This window comes from Rattus norvegicus, chromosome 14 (assembly GCF_036323735.1).
Source record: "Rattus norvegicus strain BN/NHsdMcwi chromosome 14, GRCr8, whole genome shotgun sequence".
In the NCBI taxonomy this organism is placed as follows: domain Eukaryota; kingdom Metazoa; phylum Chordata; class Mammalia; order Rodentia; family Muridae; genus Rattus; species Rattus norvegicus.
In genome coordinates this window covers 73279009-73294601 of record NC_086032.1, presented here as the reverse complement: position 1 = coordinate 73294601, position 15593 = coordinate 73279009, and the positions used below count along the sequence as shown (strand labels likewise).

The following is a 15593-nucleotide window of genomic DNA, read 5'->3' as shown; positions in this document are numbered from 1 at the left end:
TGGAAGGGAAAAGTAATCCTGTGAGTTAGGGATCGCATTTACCACGTGGACTTTACAGCGAGAGAATGGGGACTGAGCTATGGAGATTTCCTTCATGTTACCCAAGCATACACGGAAATCAGATGTGATAGACGTTGTCTTGTTTTTCAGACTCTGCGACAAAGAAATGAGTGAAAATGATGTATCTGAGGAGGGTGTTTACTAACTTTTGAATCTCAGCTCTAAATATGTCCTTCAAGATGTGCACTATGATGAACTAAAGGATACTCAAACGGTCCCGCATTTAAAACAAGCGTGGTGTTAAACTCTCCCAGTAGGGGGCGCTGGAGGATACTGCAGTGGCATGAATCGCGGAGGTTCCCAAGTTGAATGAGGTTCAGAATTGTCGAGAGTGCAGACTCGCTCTGTGATAGTACAGCCTTGCATTGGTGATAATCTTTCGCTGTCTCAGTATGGACTGTACAGCCCCTAGTTGCTCTGCGCTTCTGGAGGGCTTCAGAAAAGCTCCCGAATTTATTGGCACCTGTAATCACACGTCATAGTCCCTGCTCTTTGGATGCCTGCCCTCTGGGCTGCACTGTGGACCAGTGAACCTCCCTTTGCAAACCAATGTGCAAGCAGTTTTGGGTTGGCTTGTAGGGCCAAGCACTAAGCTGCCGCTTCCAGCAAGTTCGAAAGGGCTCCTGTTAAAAGTGCTGTAGGACCCTAACCCTCAACATTAAAGATTGAATGCCTATCTGCACTCTGCAGTGCTTGAGTCCGGACCCTCTGAGGACCGATTAAAGCAGTAACTTCTGATAACTTGTGGGCAGAGACGAGCTTATCCCAAAAGGGAATCCCTTTCAAGTTTGTCCTTAGTTAACTCTCTTCAGCTCTTGGGAGAATTCCTTTTTATCATAGTCACTATTTATCACGGTTAATGTGTGTGTGTGTGTGTGTGTGTGTGTGTGTGTGTGTGTGTGTGTGTGTCGCGCGCGCTAAAGTTCTATTTTAAACTTTGTGTTTTGTTTCTTAGTTGGTCTGTCCTAGCAGACCATTCCAGGAAGATAGTTTTAGTGTGCTTGGTGCCAGCAAGGAACAGACAACAACCGTTTTATACAGTGCTTTATCATTCTGGGGGTGCTGTTGGGGACTATAACTCCCCTTGTTTCTTTGCTTTATGCTAGACTGTTCAAGGCACAAGCCCTCTGGCAGAGCGAAATAGGTTCTTAATAGTCAGAAGTCTGTGTGGAAAAATTGCTAAGGCTGAAGGTGGCCACTGGGGGGAGCCAAAGGGATGTGGGTAGACAGGTAAGTATTACTGCTTTGCTATTTTAGGATGCTGGCTACCAGAAGGAAATTGGTCAACGGGATGCTGACGTGTGGCTCAGAGTGATTCAAAGGTAAGTTTTCTGGAAAAGTCAGCTGCAAGATCAAATGTTTTTCTGACCAGTGTAATTCGATTGTATAGTGAGTGTTTGTTGTGGGTAATTGGATTTTTCTTTGACCTTGGCAAGCCTGCTGGCACACTCTCTACGTCGGAAGACAATTTTCTACGTCTCTGGAATACAATAAACCAAACCTGGGTTGCGTCAAGGGCTGATAGAGCCGCCATCTTCAGGAGCTGCTTGTGTTAGTGGCATCCAAGCAGTTAAGTCAGTGTTGTTAGTGTTTCTATCTGCCCTTTACAAGAACATTTCGGCAAAAGCAAAAGGACTTTCCCCTTCTTCTTTGGCGTGTTAAGAGAAAGCGTGGTGGCTTTAAGCCCTTCTAATTCTGAGCACTGGCCTCTAAAGTCCAGTGAAATTCAAGCTTGGCTCTGCGCAAGGCACAGAGATAAGAGGATATAATCAGTGTGGACACCAGAAAAAAAATAGGTAGGGGATAACTGCATCCTAAAGTGTTCTGGGTAGAAACAAGAATTTTAATTCACAGTGATTAATGACCATTTTTTTTGTTGTTGTTCAAATAATGAAATAAATCATAAAATGTCCTGCAAAGAGCATACTCCTTGTAACAATATCTTATCATTATTTGTACAACCTTTATAGATTAATTAATAAAAACGCTTTTGATAGGGACAACACACTACAAACTACTGTTTAAATATCTGCTCAGAAGGTATTCTTTGCAAACATTTAGAGGATGTTTGGGATGCGGGGACCTTTCCTCCTCTTTTCCTTTTCACTCTCTATACTGCTATCCTGCATTCAGGCAGCAGGGGGCAGTGTTTCTCTATTTTTTTCCTACACACTCAACTTCCCCAGTTTAGCCAGGGGAGAGACCGATAATTCTTTAATTCAAATCTGTTCACAAAAATGCACTCCATTTGATAGATTTTCATCGTTCCTCTTTCTTTCCCCCCAAATCTTTAGGGGACACAAGCTTCCAGCAGTCAGCTAATGATTACACAGAGGAGGCTGGTGGTTTGGCTTGCTGGTGTGAAGTCCTCCCCTCCTCACCCTGTTCCCTTCTTGGCATTCCATTCAGCTCCCATACATCACTTGCCATAATCAAGTCATAGAAAACAAAAGTAAATTATGGAAATTCACAGCTTACTTTTTTTCCATTTTGCAGATGAGACTCAGGATTTGGAAGGCAAAACAAACAACCAAACAAATGAAAAGAGGGTTGATTTTGGACCTCTGTGAATGATGCCAAAGCAAAGAAGAGAAATAAAGGTCAGAGAGGAAGAGGCTGGTCATGGAGGAGTGTTTATTGATGTGCCTGGAGCCATATCTTCAATAACTCCTTATGTCCTGACAACACCACGGTAGACTGGAGGTCATTAGGACCCCTCTGCTGATGAGGAGAAGGGTACTCTGGGGTCTGAGCAACTTGCCCAACTTTGTGCTGCTTGAAAGTGATAGAATGAGAGAACTGTAAGGCCAGACTCTATTCAAAGCAGAAGCATGTAAATGTCTCCTGCGGTCTCCTGCCAATGAATGCTTGTCCATTCTATGTCTCAGTCATTCCTCTCCTGACAGCAGGCTGTGTGCTTGCTTTCTCACGAGGGTGTCCTCCCGCTCCCAGCTACGCATACATGCCTATAAAGACATGAAAGGAAGAAAGGACAGACTCCTCAAAAGCCGCAGAAGCACACAGCGGAAGCTGCTTTTGTTGCACGCAGGCAGTGATTCCTTTACACAAGGTGATAACGCAGATACCCAAGGTCTGAGACTCAGAGAGCTGTAGACCTGGGGAAGTGCCAGGGAAGGCACCGCCACCTCAAAATAATTCTGGACCCCTCTGTGCCTGTGAATGGGGATGTGTTTCTGAGTATCCACTCTCCTCGCCAGGCTTCCTGGTCATAGCCACAGGCAAGGAGGTGAGGAAGTCACTAGCCCTTCAGCAGTGCTGAGCGTAAAGATCAGCCATGAAGATCCTTTACCAAAGTAAAATGCATAGACGTCACCTTGGATACTCCGGGCTTCTCTATTAAGTGGTATCATCATTTTGGAGACAGCATGGCCCTTCTCAATTCTGAAAAGTCTCCTCGGGTGAAGTCAGGACTTCAGTGCTTTTGAACACTTGCTGTACTGTCATTTAAACAGAACACAAGTTTTTGACCGCATCCTTGGTAGACGTGGTGGTTTGGAGCTGTGGTTTTCTTAGGCTTTTTATATTCCTTTGCTTATGATTGCATTCCTACCAAACGATTCTGGATCGTCTGTGTGCGTGTGTAGCAGTGACAAGGTTTTTATTTATGTACTTAGCAAGCATATTACAACGCAGACCTGGCTGGTGTGAAACTCAATGCATAGACCAGGGTGGCCTCACCCTCCGTAGAGATCTGCCTGTCCCTGACTCACAAATGCTGGGATTAAAGTCTTGGACTAATGTGTTCATCAAGATATTCTATTTAAGTGGCTACATTTAAAATTTAGGATGTAAACTTCAAGAATGACAATTGCACAATGTATCCTATAAGTGGTGAAAATGGGGCTAAAAATGATAGAAATACAGGGATACTGTACTGTGTTATTGCTAAACACTTCAGGCATTTTATAACTGCCAGCCCATCGTTTGGGAACCCAAAGACAAAGAAATTGACCTACCTTATTTTACATCAGTGAGAAGAAGGTTTAGCTTCTTAGTTGGAGAAGCTTAGGTTTCGTTGGAGTTACTAGGAGGTGATTCGGTGCTCATTTCTCATGCTTCGTGTGTGCACATGTGCACGTGAGTGCGTTATGCTAGGGAGGAGTCATAGCAGAATAATGACTTGGATATGGAATGCATCAGGGCTTTACACACTTTGGGGAAGCATGGCATTGTGGGCAGAAGGAAGAAGTAATGGGGGAAAGGAAATGCTTTGCCCCAAATCAGAGCTCCTAGACAAGAAGAGGGGAAAATCCTTAATTTCTCTCTTTCCTGTGTTACTGCAGCAGACAAGGGAAGAGCTGGTTGACTTCCTCCAGTAAACACAGCAGCAGATCTGAGCTGCCTGCGGAATGTGGCGTTAAAAGCAATGGGTCAGCATTGAGCTTGAACGTAACGTGCTGACTAATTAGGGAGTGAGTAGTAAGCCATGGACGACAGATCCTGGTTGTGTTCATGGTTGTTCACACACTCGCCGGAACAAACACAGCCGCAAAGCATATCTTTAGACTGACAAAACTGAACCCACATATCCTGGTCGTGGGCAAATTAATTCTGGCTAGAACAGTCATCTATGAGGAAATTAGGTGTGAGTGGTGGAAAGTTAGAAGCATTCTCAGACCCCGCTCTTTGGGGGCCTGTAGCTCCCAGGTTTTCCTCAGTCAGAAGTCTGAGCTAAGTCTTGTTTTCCTGTGGGCATGGGAAATGGCCAATGGGGGACATAATGCAGAGTAAAAGGCAGCTCCGTTTTGCAGATGGTAAGGCCCAGAACAGGAACTTAAAACATACTTGAGTAATAGATGGTTAGCAGCCTGGCTAAATCAATCGGTCAGATGTTCTTGGGATATGGGGAATGAGTCTGAGGATGATGGTTGCCTGTTTATTAAATAATCAATCTTGTGCATGCTCAAATCCATGCGAACACACACACACACACACACACACACACACACACACACACACACACACACTTCTTTAGAGGTGGGATCTCATCAAGTAGCTCCAATAGGTTCAAACTTCTTTCTTAGCCTCTCAAATGTTGGGATTACAACTTGAGCCACTGCACTCGGTTGCCAGCTCATATGTAAGAAGTACTTAATGAAAATGTAGCCTAGGCACTTCCTAAGGTTGAATGAGGAAGTTAGGTAATAACCATGCACATACATGGATAACCAAGATCACATTTTTCCATGCCACAATGAAATAATTATTAGATAAGTAAACAATAGTAACACCACTGATAAATGTGACAACTATTAGATACCATGAGTTATACGCCATCTGAAACATTTGCATGTGCATTTAATCCTCACCACCACCCTAAAAGGCAGGGATAATTACTGTGCTTCCCTTTCCTATGGGAAACTGTGTCAGACAGCTGGGAGGTTGGGGAGGCTTTGGTTACTTTAGATAACAGAGCCCAGAAAGAGGTGCCTGAGAGGTGACCTTTAAGCAACAGTCAGAAGGATGCATTCTGTGTATCTCTAAAACACTTGGCTTCCTTTCTACTCGCCCCACCTCTGCACCACTATTGTTTGGTGAAGGTCACCAGATTGCTCATTGTCCTTGCAAATACCTTTTACCTGGGTGTCCTGCCCAAAGTCTGAGGTGTGGACCAGACCTGGAAGTGACAGACGGATTGGCTAAATGCATTTGGCCCACTTGCTTGGGTGTTGAATTTTTTTCTTTTCTCTTTTTTCCTGTTTCCATATGTAGCTGACCGGCAGACACTCCTGGAATCTGAAAGACACAAAGCTCAAACCTGTAGGAAGGCATGATAAAGGGTAATAATTCATCACTCACTGTGTACTTGCCCACAGAGAGGGTGGCCATCTTTCCTACAGTCTGTCAGGCCTAGCTATGCTGCTTGCTGTGGAAAGGGGCAGAAAATGACCCAGTGGTGGCAGCAAAAAAAAAAAAAAAAAAAAAAAAAAAAAAAAAAGTCCAGAATAATGTCACAGCTCTTTGCCTCAAGTATTCCAGCTGAGTCCTCCAACAGCCTTGCGGGATAATGACTGTTAGATATGATTCAGGTCCCAGAGAAATAGAGGCTGAGCTGTGTCACGGTTACCCAGGGGTGGGGGTCAAAGTGAGTCAGTGCTTGCACACTTTTTGTGGGGGGGGGGTGAAAAACTTGCTAATCAGGCTATAGAAATGTGTTTCATAGCAGTGAAAATAGTCACAGTTTCCCCTGTACCAGTGTTTTGGTTCACTCTGACTGCTGTTACAAACAGCACAGAACATGTGGCAGGCAAACAATAGAAATTTATTTGTCATGCTTTCTAGGCTTGGAAGGTAGAGGTAAAGCAGTAGGCAGATGTGACGTCTGCAAGGGTGTTTTCTAATGACATCTTCTTTTTAGGTCCTCACTATTGGAAGAGGTGAATGGTCTCCCCTGGTCGTCTTTAATAAGGGCACTGGTTTCATTTCCAAGATCTTCTCCCTCATCATCTCAGCATCTCTCAAAGATACCGCCTTCTAATACTGTCAGCTTGGTGAGTGCCACGGTTAATCTTGATCAGACAACTGGGATTAAGAAATGCCTAGGGCTCAGTGAGACAGACCTCAGGGTGTGTCTGTGATGACATCTCCAGGGATTCTGAGGAGGGCTCCGAGCTAACGAGTGGTTTAATCTCTCAATGAATTCTTAATCTGATGGCAGTATGCAGAAGGTGTGAAAGGTAGGAGTGAGGTCTAGTTGGAGGAACGTCATCTGGGGTAGGGGTTGTGGTGGGTGAGGTGAGAGGGAACATGTCCTTGGGTGTTACATGCTGCCCTGGCCTCTTCCTGTGTATCCTGGGTATGTGAAGATTCTTCTTTGCTCCATGTTTCTCCAGTGGTAATGTTCTGAGCAAGCATACAAGGCCAAATAACTTTGGATTAAACCCTGAGAAACTGAGCATAGCAAATCTCTGCTCCTTTTAGTTGTTATCGAAGACACATATACCCACATCATAGATTCCTGTCCTGTGGTCTTTATCTAAAATTCATTTCTGTCTCCATTAAAAATACATTTATTTCATTCTAATACATCTCTTGCACCTACAAAGTTCTCACCAATTCCAGCACCAATTTTAAAGTCCAAAGTCTCATCTAAATATGATATTTAGACATAGGACGTGAGTGATTTTCAAGATGTGATTCACTAGAAAATAATTTTCCTCCTAGCTGCGAACCTCTGGAAATTATATGTTATAAGCTTCCAAAACACAGTGGTAGAGCACTACAGGTCAGAGACTGAGATGGTAGGTCACAAGCAAGCCTCCAGGCTTCAGACTGGAATACTTTGTCGTAGAAGGCCTGCTAGGGTGGTTGTCCTGGTATTATAGCCTTGGGAAGCCATGCCTATATAGGTCTGCTGAGTATGGCCTGGTAGGCTATTCTGGACTGATCTCTACAGCAGCTCTCTTCCTGAATCATGACCAAGGCAATAGGTAATTCCAACACTCATCATTTTCCTCTAAGTAGCCACACCCTTGTGCCCATGTGCTCTTTGTTCTGGCAGATGCATCTCATGGAGGCTGCTAAGGTTTGCTAAGGTTCCTTTCACACCTGAGCACTTGGGAGCCATAGCTGCCATGGCTGAGAGTTGTGTGGATGTAGAGAGTAGAGTTTAAGGAGGAGCCTGTCACCCCGTGCTAAGTAAATTTCTAGCATTTCGGTCTTTCTGTCTGTCTGTCTGCCTGCCTGCCTGTCTGTCTGTTTTAGTTAGGGTTCTACTGCTGTGAACAGATATCATGACCAAGGCAAGTCTTATAAAGGACAACATTTAATTGGGGCTGGCTTACTGGTTCAGAGGTTCAGTCCATCATCATCAAGGTGGGAACATAACAGCATCCAGGCAGGCCTGGTGCAGGCTGAGCTGAGAGTTCTATGTCTTCATCTGAAGGCTGCTAATGGAAGACTGACTTTCAGGCAGCTAGGGTGAGTGGTCTTAAACCTACGCCTACAGTGACCTACCTATTCCAACAAGGCCACATCTCCTAATAGTGCCACTCTCTGGGCCAAGCATATAAAAAACACCCTTCCTTCCTTCCTTCCTTCCTTCCTTCCTTCCTTCCTTCCTTCCTTCCTTCCTTCCTCCCTCCCTCCCTCCCTCCCTTCCTCCTCCCTCCCTCCCTCCCTCCCTCCCTTCCTCCTTCCTTCCTTCCTTCCTTCCTTCCTTTTTTCCTTTCTTTCACATATATAATTGATTCTGTTTTCCAAGCCTTGGGACTCAGGGTCTGAAGAGGGAGAGACATCTCTAACAATCTTGGATATACCTTTGGGGTGAAATAGTCCATTGTTTTGGACAATAGGTCCTGGGTAATCCATATTAATCTTTTAATCAACAGGGTGCTTGGCCCAAACTTTATTCTGTGTTTAATTGCTCATTCTTTTGAGTATGCATAGGCTGCGGTTTTCTCAATTTTTAAGCGTTTCATTTCTTTTGATGAAAAAGTCTTTCTTAAAATTATTTTTTTTCTTGGATTTTTCTAGAAATGTTTAGGAGCAGCCAGACTAAACCTTTGACAATTTGCCTAAAGGTTTCTTAAGTCAAATATCCTATCCCATGATGTGAAGGCTTTGCCTTCCACAAAACAATTGCCATATTAAAAGAATTTTTTAAAAAGATTTTTATGTATGTATTATACATAAATACACTGTATCTGTCTTCAGACACACCAGAAAAGGGCATCAGATCCCATCACAGATGGTCGTGAGTCACCATGTGGTTGCTGAGAATTGAACTCAGGACCTCTGGAAGAGCAGTCAGTGCTCTTAACCACTGAGCCATCTCTCCAGCCCCTAAAGAATTTAACCATATTTTTGCATAAGGATGGCCTTTCCTTTAGTTCACAATGTGATCTCCTTTCCTATCTGCAACATCATCAGGATGGCCTTTTCTATTCAGTTTATAGCTCAGTCCTATTCAAATACATCCTAGGGAGACAGAAACTTCTTTATGGCTTTCTTTTCTTCATTCTGTGTCTTCATGAGAATTACATGTAACCATCTGTTAGTTAGGTTTTTACTACTGTGAAGAGACACCATAACCAAGGCAACTCTTATATAAGGACAGCATTAAATTGGGGCTGGCTTACAGATTCAGAGGTTCAGTCAGTTATCATCAAGGTGGGAGCATGGTGGTGTCCAGGCAGGCATGGTGTGGGAGGAGCTGAAGAGTTCAGCATCTTGTTCTGAAGGCAAATAGGAGAAGACTGGCTTCCAGGCACCTAGTACAAGAGTCTAAAAGCCCAAGCCCACAGTGACACACTTCCTCCAACCAGGCCACACCCACTCTAACAAGGCCACACCCACTCTAACAAGGCCACACCCACTCTAACAAGGCCACACTCACTCTAACAAGGCCACACCGCCAAATAATGCCACTCCCTGAGCCAAGCACATTCAAGCCACCACACAATCCTTTTAAATTAAACTCACCTTTTACTTATATGATTCTGGAAATATTCTAAGCTTTTTCACTACTCTGTCCCAAAACTGCTTCCATTTTGTTAGCTGTTTGCTACATTGTCTCCATTGGTTTTTGGTCCCCCTGCGGCTCTTTACTGTTTTGATTGAGATACAATTTTGCTATCAGCCATGCACATCAGATGGCTCACAACCTCCTGTAAAGGGATCCAGTGTTTCTCAGCTTCACGGACACCTGCACATGCATATGCCCAAGGCATGCACACATACACATACCTAAAATTCTTGGGAAAAAGAAAACAAAATTACTCAGATTTTTAAAACAAAACAAAAAACAAAACAAAAAATCCCTGAGAAATGTATTTGTTAAAGTTTAGGAGGCGAGGATGTCCAAAGTCTAGGTGCTGGCTGATTTAGGTTGTGGTAAGGGCACTCTCTGGTTCATATATGATATCTTGTTGGGTCCTGAAATGATGGAATAAGTGAGACATCCCACTTGGGTCTCATTTATTATATTTTTCTTTTTATTGAAAATAGATTTTTTTTTCTTACACAGTATACTCTATATCTCTTCCCTCTACTCCTCCCAGTTCCTCTCCACCTCTCTTCGAATTTGGATCCACCCCCTTCTTATCTTTCATTGAAAAGCAAACAAACAAACACCAGGCTTCTAAGGGATAATAATAGTAATAATAATAACAACAATAATAATAATAATAATAATAATAATTATTATTATTATTATAAATGTAGTATGAGAAACACAAAACCTAATAGACTGGAGTAGGACAAAACAAACAGAAGGAAAAGAACCCAAGAAAAGCCCAAGAAACAGACACAGATGCAGAGACCTACCTGTGCTTACACTCAGGAATCACATCAACACACTACACTGGAAGCTATAAAATAGACACAAAGGGCCTGTAGGGTAAGAATGAAGTATCCTGTGGGTATACTCCTAAGAATGTCATAGCTGCATCTTCAGGTAGACTGATTCACAAATCCCTGAGAAATTGACACCCTCGTTTCCATAGTTGCTGTACAAATTTGCAGACCCACCAGCAATGGAGGAGTGTTTCCTTACTCCACATCCTCACCAGCAGGAGCTGTCACTTGTTTTTACAGAACTTAGCCATTTGGGAGGCTGTTAAGATGAAATCTCAAAGTAGTTTTAAGTTGCTTTTCTCTGATGGCTAAGGATGTTGAACATTTCTTTAAGTGTTTCTGAGCCGTTTAAGTTTCCTATTTGAAGATGTCTGTTTAGATCTACACCCCCATTATTTCATTGGCTTATTCATTCTCTTAAAGTCTAGTTTTGAGTTCTTTATATGTTTTGGATATTAGCCCTGTATTAAATATGTAGTTTGTAAAGAAACTTCCCTTCAGCATGCTGGCACTTTGTCCCAACGTTGATCTGATTTGCTGTGCAGAAGCTTTCCAGTCTCATGAAGCTCCATTCGGATGCTGATCTTAGTGCCTGTGCTAACAGTGCTCTGTCCTGAGAGTCACTTTCTACGTCGATGAGTACCAGGCTGTCTAATCTGTAGCTCTTATCAGGCTTAATATATCTAGTTTAAGTTGAGGATTTTGATTCCTTTGGAGTGGAGTTTTGTGCAGGGTGCCATATTTGGATATATTTTGACTCTTCGTCATGAAATCATACCGTTTGAAAAACACTATTTGTTGAAGATGTTGTCTTTTTTTTTTTTTTTGTCTTAGTGTGCATTTCTGGCTTTCAAAAAAAAATCAGGTATCCATAGGTGTGTAGATTTATGTCTGGATCTTCAATTCTATTCCAATAATCAACATGCCTGTTTCTGCACCACTGCATGCACTTTTTATTGCTACAGCTCTACTATGCAACTTGAACCATGGGAGGCTGATACGTCTTGCAGTTCTGTTATTATTCACAACTGCTTTAACTATCCTGGGTGTGTATATGCATTTCTATATGCCGCTGAAAATTATCCTTTCAGGATCTGTGAAACGTTTGCCAGGTACAGTAGTCTGGGCTGGTATTTGTGGTCTCTTAGATGTGCACAACTGTCCAAGGCCTTCTGATTTTAGAGTTGACATTGAGAAGCCAGATGTTATTCTAGTATCTGCATTTGTATGTTCCGTGGTTGTTTTCTCTTGCTTCTTTCTACACCACTTTCCCCTTGTTTTGTACATTTAGATCTTTGATTACTCTGTACTATTTTCTGGTCCAGTATGTTTGCTGTTCTGAATGTTTCTTACACTTTGATGGGCATATCCTTCTTTAGGTTAGGGAAGATTTCTGATTTTGTTGAAAATATCTTCTATGCATTTAGTTTGTTTTTTCCTCCTTCCTTTATACCTATTATTCTTAGATTTGGCCTTTTCATATTGTTACAGACTTTTATGGAATTTTTGTCCCAGGAGTTTTTTTAGATTTAACATTTTCTTTGACTGAGCTATACCTGAGATCTGTCTCTTGTCTTCTGTGGGTGAAGCTTGCCTCTGAGGTTCCTGTTCAAGTTCCTAAACTTTTCATTTCCAGATTCCCCTTGGTTTGACTTTTCTTTATTGATTCTATTTCCACTTTTAGTTTCTGAACAGTTTTATTCATTTCCCTTTATTGTTTGCGTTTTTATAGATTTCTTTAAAGAATTTATTCATTTCCCCTATCATATTCATAAAGGGTATTTTAAAGTCTGGGTCTTATGCTTCCGCTATATACATTTCTCAGGGCCTGTAATAGTAGAGTTGCTGGGCTGTAGCAGAGGGGTGTTGTCATGGCTGTTACTGATTGTGTTTTTATGCTGGGTCTAGTCATCTGAGCTTGGGAAGATTGAAATTCTGAGGCTTGTCTTGGTTGGGTGGTGTGTTCTGTCCAATGATTTCTGTTACTTTCTCTGGCTTAGAGGAGTACGGTAGTTGTATGTTGCCCTGGGAATGAAGTCAGAGGGTGGAAAGAGGCTACAGAGTTGGAGGTGAGACTGGGGTATTGGATTTAGACAAAAGGTGGGAGAGGTAAAGATCCACAGTTAGGTTGCCTGCTGTCTTGGCTAGGTTCCTAGGAAATGCCTGCTGTATTTAGGAGCTGGGATAAAGAGACGAGTGTGGAGAAGAAAGGTTGGTGTGGGAGATTTGTGGCCTCCGCTGGAGTTGTGGACAAGGAGGGAGGCAAGGCTGCAGCAAGTGGTCTGCTACAGAGCTGAAGATGAGACTGGAGGACTGGATGTTAAAGAGAAGATTTAGAGGTGAAGATCATGATCAGCCTACATGCTTTCTACATGTGGCTGGATGGTTCCCAGAGAAGGCATGTTGGTGTTTGGGCTGGGATAACGTGATGGGTAGGAGAACGGAAGTTGGAGGCTAAGATCTAACTGATCTGTTTGAAATGGGGGGCAGAGAGTAAGGCAGGGCTGCAGGAGATGGTCAGCCACACAGCTGGAGATGAGACTGGGGATTGGATTTAGAGGAGACGAGGGACAGGTGAAGATGTGCAGGTAGTTTACTCGCTTCCCTGTTGTGCTTCATTTATAAAGGGATTAGTCTTGTTTGAGATATTTGCTCGATTAGTTTATCATCTCCCCCCAAACTACCAGGTCATAATACTATTGCTTTGGGGACTAGGATATAACTTTAAAGGGAACAAAGACATCCAGAAGATATCAGTCAGAGTCTGAATCCTCAGCTTTGTATTTGAAAATATGTTCAGTTCTAGTGGATACTGCACAAAAAATACTTGGCACACACACACAGCTTCTAGCCTAAAGTAAGACCTTGACTAATGCTAGCCCGTACGACTTCAATTTTTGGACAGAAGGAAAAGAAAGGCCATGAAAGGTTTGAGTAGCTAGTCCAAAGTTGCATGGTCAGGAAATCACCTGGGTTGACTGCAGGCTACATGGCCAAGGGCTCTAACTTTCATCCACAATGAGTATCGCTAACCTGTACTGCTGTGAGAGCATCACTGGCCTGCGCTGCTGTAAACATCCTCATCTCCAGTGTGCAAGGGTAAGTTTGTAGAAAGCACTTTCTCACTTTTAGATGGCCACAGTTCGTTTCTGCCAACACTCACTCTGTGGGATTTGAAATCCAAGTTGTAAGGCTTTCCTGTTTTGTCAAAAATTTGTACATCAAATGACTTCCTAAGCAGACAGTCCCTTGGCATTCACCCATCACCACTTCTGGCAGGAGCTTTCTGTTCTCTTTGCCTCATTCCACGAAGGTTCTATCTGTGGAGTCTTTGTTCAGCACCACAGAGGAATCAAATTGGGGATGGGGGCGGCGGGACTGGACTGTATCTCCAGATGTTACAAAGAAAGAACAGATGGCTCCAGGGGGCAGTTTTATCAAGGAAGTAGAACTTAAGTCAGGCCTTCCTTGAAAGACACTGAGGTTTTAAAAGATTGAAGTATAGCTAAGAAAGCCAGAGGACTGAGGGTGCTGAAGGTCAAGGGAGAAAAAGAAGTCATTTCAGACAAGCTGGAGACATGTGTGCAGCAGAGGAAAGGGTAATGTCTTAGTCAGGGTTTCTATTACTGTGCTGAAACATCATGACCAAAGCAACTTGGGGAGGAAAGCGTTTGTTTGTCTTGGGCTTCCACATCACTGTTCATCATCGACGGAAGTCAGGACAGGAACTCAGACAATGCAGGAACCTGAAGGAGGGAGCTAATGCAGAGGCTACGGAGGGTGCTGTTTACTGGCTTGTTCCTCATGGCTTCCTTAGCTTGCTTTCTTATAGAACCCAGAACCATCAGCCCAGAGTTGGCACTGCTGCAATAAGACTGGGCCACGCCCCCGTCAATCATTAATTAAAGAAAATAACCCACTGGTTTGCCTACAGGCTGATCTTATGGAAACATTTCCTTAATTGATGTTCCCCCTCTCAGATGAATTCGAATTGTGTCATGTTGAAATCAAATCAGCCAGCACAGGTCTTTGCTGCTCTTTGGTTTGCTTCTTATTTGCTGGTGGTTCCAGCATGGGCCTCATGTATTCCTTCTACGGGATGATGTGATGGCTATTCCTGGTTGTCAACATCTGAAATGAACTATAATCTAGAAATGGAGGGTACACTTGTGATCTAGATCTTGAGGCTGAGAGACACAGGCTTCTGACCTGGATCTTGACATGGGATGACGCATGCTTGTGGTCCAGATCTTGAGGCAGAAAAGCTTAGAACCAGGCAAGGTAGTACATGACTTTAATCTCAGGAGACTAAGGCAAGCAGATCTCTAACATCAAGGACATCCTGGAACAGTTACAAATTCAGGCCTGGTAGTATACACCTTAAATCTAGGCTACACCTTCTGCTGGAAGCCTACATAAGGATGATGGAAGAAGGAAAGCTCACTCTTTGCCTGCTTGCATTTACTTGCCAGCACATCTGTTGGAACCTACTTCTTCAGGTTTCCAGCTTATACAGAAGAGCAGGTGAAACAACTAGCCTCATGGGTCTAAACAGCTACAAGATTCTTGGACTTCCCATTCACAGCTGCCCATTGTTGGGTTAGTGGGACTGCAGAGTGTGAGCTATTACAATAAATTCCCTTAATATATAGAGACATTCCATAAGTTCTATGACTCTAGAGAACCATGACTAGTACAGAAGGCAACCCTTACAGCATCATCAAAGAAGAAGATGGGACCTTTTGTGTAGTGTATGGCAGCGATAGGAGCCATTGCCATTTGCTGTGTATCACCATAACCTATTCAGGCTTCTATAACAGAAACACCAGAAATGGGTAGTTCATATACAAAAGTCCTCACGTCTTAACTGTTGTGGTTTGCCCTGGAGTTATCTGTATTTTGATGCTAATTCCACTGCCCCAAGGACAGCTGCCTAGTCACATACTCAGGAATCAGGTGACTTCACCAGAACCTTCACTCCATTGAATTTGTAAAATACAGGTGAGGGGCAGGTACAGGATAGAAGGAGGCCTGTCATTGGAGGAGAAGGAAGGATGGGCGGGAGAGAAGTTTGAAGGAAGAGGAGGAGACTGGAACGGAGAGGAGAAGAGACAGGAGGAGAGGAAGAGAGAGAAGCCGTGGCAGGACAATATGGCGGGTGACATTAAGATTCCATGCTGTACCTTTACAGGTTGTTACAAATGTTCTTACAGGAT

General features: G+C 43.3%; 1 long non-coding RNA gene across 2 annotated transcripts; it reads left to right on the top strand.

Moving 5' to 3' along the window:
* Positions 1-1287: 1287 nt before the first annotated feature.
* LOC120096625 (uncharacterized) lies at positions 1288-6756 on the top strand. 2 transcript variants are annotated; one of them, XR_010057713.1, is made up of 4 exons: positions 1288-1382; positions 2557-3307; positions 5794-5861; positions 6440-6756. It is a non-coding gene; the product is annotated as an uncharacterized LOC120096625 (long non-coding RNA). The 2 variants fall into 2 exon arrangements; XR_005493306.2 differs by having other exon boundaries at positions 2557-4112.
* The last annotated feature ends 8837 nt before the right edge of the window (positions 6757-15593 follow it).